At 42.5% G+C, this 3146-nt stretch overlaps 1 non-coding gene across 1 annotated transcript; it reads right to left on the bottom strand.

Annotated features, from left to right (window-relative positions):
* Window positions 1–1599: 1599 nt before the first annotated feature.
* LOC140541623 (U1 spliceosomal RNA) lies at window positions 1600–1758 on the bottom strand. Its single transcript, XR_011977949.1, has one exon. It is a non-coding gene; the product is annotated as a U1 spliceosomal RNA (small nuclear RNA).
* Window positions 1759–3146: the final 1388 nt, after the last annotated feature.

Genomic DNA, 3146 nt, shown 5'->3' with positions numbered 1-3146 from the left:
ACTTCACCAAATGCCACAAATCTAATGCAGAGCTTTCTAATGATAAACATTCAAAGATTGAACTACAATAATACACAACTATTTGTATCTGTCCATTTTCCAAAATATATTCATGTTTGGTAACATCCTTATTGCATATTCACAGGGCTTAAGAGCTTTAGAGAGGTTGGTAATTCATCTTTATAATAATAAAGAAATAAACTGCATACAGTAAGACCACATGCTGGGTAACTGTCAAGTGTTGCTAATGTCACGGTACTTGTTTATATCACCAGGCTTATGTGCTGTTTGCTTCAATTACTGAGAAACTGCATGACAAGGGCATTTGTCAACTATACTGATGAGCTCATGAAGCAGTGTCTGTGGAGTTGGCCTCGCAGTTCACGCTAAAGTATTAGCGTATTATAAGGCATTTCACCCTAAATCCCAACACCTTAAAAGCCCTTCACAGGCTTGCGGCCCCAAACCCACAGCCGAAGCCACCGCTTCATTAGGCAAGAGTGAGGGAAGTGAGGAAAGGGATTAAGATAATTGAGTTATCATCCTAAACTAACCTTTGTGGTGTCCTTGTGCTTTAATTACCGGAGGGGAGAGGACGTCTGGGATGGGACTGCTGTCGCTACCCAAACTTGCCAGCTAAAGCTCAGGTTTGCCGAGCTCCTTTCAAGGCCTTTGCACAGCATCATTACCCAGCTCCATTGTCATCTTGCTGAAGGCGAAGAGGCGCTTTTCCTTGTTTGCAGAGGGCGCGCGCACGACGCAGCCCCATGCTTCAAACGAAAGTGACATTTCTTAAGCACTAATTATCACCCCGAAGACACAAACATGGTATCCGCAGGCGTCAGGGAAGCTATTGGATTTTCATTAACTTCGAGCTGCAACCTTGGCTGGATCTTTTTTTTTTTTTGCAAGCTCATTGGCCGACGCTGTCCTATGATTGACAAAAAATCTTTTTTTTAATGTCAGACACTGAGGCATATTCTTAGGATTTGAATTCTTCAGTGGAGGCTTCCATGCAAGTAATTCAATGCCATAAATCTTTACTAGAAAACCACGGACAACAGGGACAATACTAAATTTATCATCAGGGAGTAAGGGACAAACATTGGACTACATAAATGGCAGTAATTAACCGCTGATGGTAGGAATAGGTCATGTGAAAACACATCAACCAATGTTCAGATTCCTTTTTTTTTAAGATAAAGGAAACCTTGAGCACAAAAGTCTCTTAACTGTCCAACTGGATCAGGGTGGGCAATGGGGGCCGGAGCCTATTTTTTTTTTAAAAGGTTGTATTTGTCACTGTACAGTTTACACTGTACAGCGAAATGTGTCCTCTGCATTTGTGGTAGTGAACACACACACACTAGTGAACTAGGGGCAGTGAGTACGTGTACACACACACACACACACACACACACACACAGGTGGGCAGCCAACTCCAGCGCCCAGGGAGCAGAGAGGGTAAAGGGCCTTGCTCAAGGGCCCAACAGCTGCAGCTTGCCAAGCCCGGGAATCGAACCCACAACCCTGTTATCGATAGCCCAGCACTCTAACCGCTGAACCACCACTGCCCCTCTACCACTGCCCCTAAAAAATCAGGGGAGAGCGCGAACGCAGTCCCCACTACCAGAAATTATGCAGTCGAGATTCCCACATTTGGGGAATTCGCAGGGGTCAGCACAACCAGAGTGCAATGGCTGAGCCTCACCCTGGGTGAACGAGAAGATCATGGTATTTCCCCTGCCAGGTAAGTATGGCAGGGGAGTCCATCACTCGAACAGAATTACTAAACCTGGCAATTAACAGGTGAGTGGAATTTATATGTGCTTGAGCAGAAAAAGCAAAAACTGTGCAAGAACTCAGTGGCCCTGCAGTACTGGAATTGCCAACCCCAGGATTGGATAGTAGATGTTGATGATCAGTAGGAATCTTTTAAGTTGTGATTTATGAATTCTAAGGAGGTAAGAATACTTTCTGAGGGTCGAACAAGCTTCAGTTGTCCAATAGATCTTATTTGCAAAGTTTTATTAACTGTTATACGGGTTTATTACTTATTCACTTACTCAAAAGTCCTTGGCAGGGTCCATTCATCATTTAAAATTCCCATTCATAAATCTTGCTATTTCAGGTCACTGAAACTGAAGCTGTTCAAAAAATGCTGCCCAAGAGAAAAAATGGCACTATTGATGGTCAAAATACAGATTTTGGAAAATGCTGACATGGCAGTGTTAACTTATGAATGATAGTTGCTGTTTTCATTTATTGAACATGCATAACTCTGTCTGAAATGTGTCTGATTGACAAGTTTCAGTGTACTCTGCAATATGGGGCTTCACAGCATGTTTATAACTGTATTTAGCTTTGTTTTTTTTTTTGTTTCATTACACCACAGTGCAGAGGCATCAGAATCTACTGCACTTAGTTCTTGGGAATATCAACAAACCGCAGATATTAAAATCATCTCAGCAATTAAGCCAGCATGCTAATTTTAGAAATCTGTTAAAGTTGTTAAATGCCAGTTAAAGATGAGTCAATCTTCTACACAGCATGTACAGTAGACCATCAAACATCTATCTCAAAGGCAACCAGTTGAGTCCCTGGTACTTCCACAACTTTGTCTCTGGACATTATTATAGAATCAGGTCACAACTGCTGCAAGCCATGTTCTCCGCAGTGAGTCACGTGCTTGTGGGCACCCTGCTGCTTTGCTTTGAGTGAGGAGCATGGAGGGAAACATTAACCTGAGCCAGGTCATTTTGCAGGTCTTCAGACCCTCGGGAACTGCTGCATCTTCACCCCTTGTTTTTGTCTGTGTCACTGGGGCTGATGTCACTTCTCATTAGAATGATGTCATAGTTCATTAGAAGTGTCAGGCAAGAAACTGTGGCCTCTTGCCCTGTCGTTTCAGAGGGAAGGTCGAGTCTTCAGGCTTTTTTGCTTACCTGGGCTGCTTAGACAGAGAGCATAATTTCTTTAAAGATACGTAACTCAAGTGTCTAGGGAGTCTGATCTCATTTTTATTTTAGAAGCTTTTTTTTCCATGCATGAGTATTACTCTATACTTGGAACAGTGTGTGGTTTTTACAAAGAAAAAGGCTTTTGTGGTATACATGATCTTTTTTTTTACCATGTGTATAATGTAG

The sequence above is a fragment of the Salminus brasiliensis genome, chromosome 19, assembly GCF_030463535.1.
Source record: "Salminus brasiliensis chromosome 19, fSalBra1.hap2, whole genome shotgun sequence".
Taxonomy (NCBI): domain Eukaryota; kingdom Metazoa; phylum Chordata; class Actinopteri; order Characiformes; family Bryconidae; genus Salminus; species Salminus brasiliensis.
Note: the sequence above shows the minus strand (reverse complement) of the source record. Positions and strands in the feature narration are given on the sequence as shown.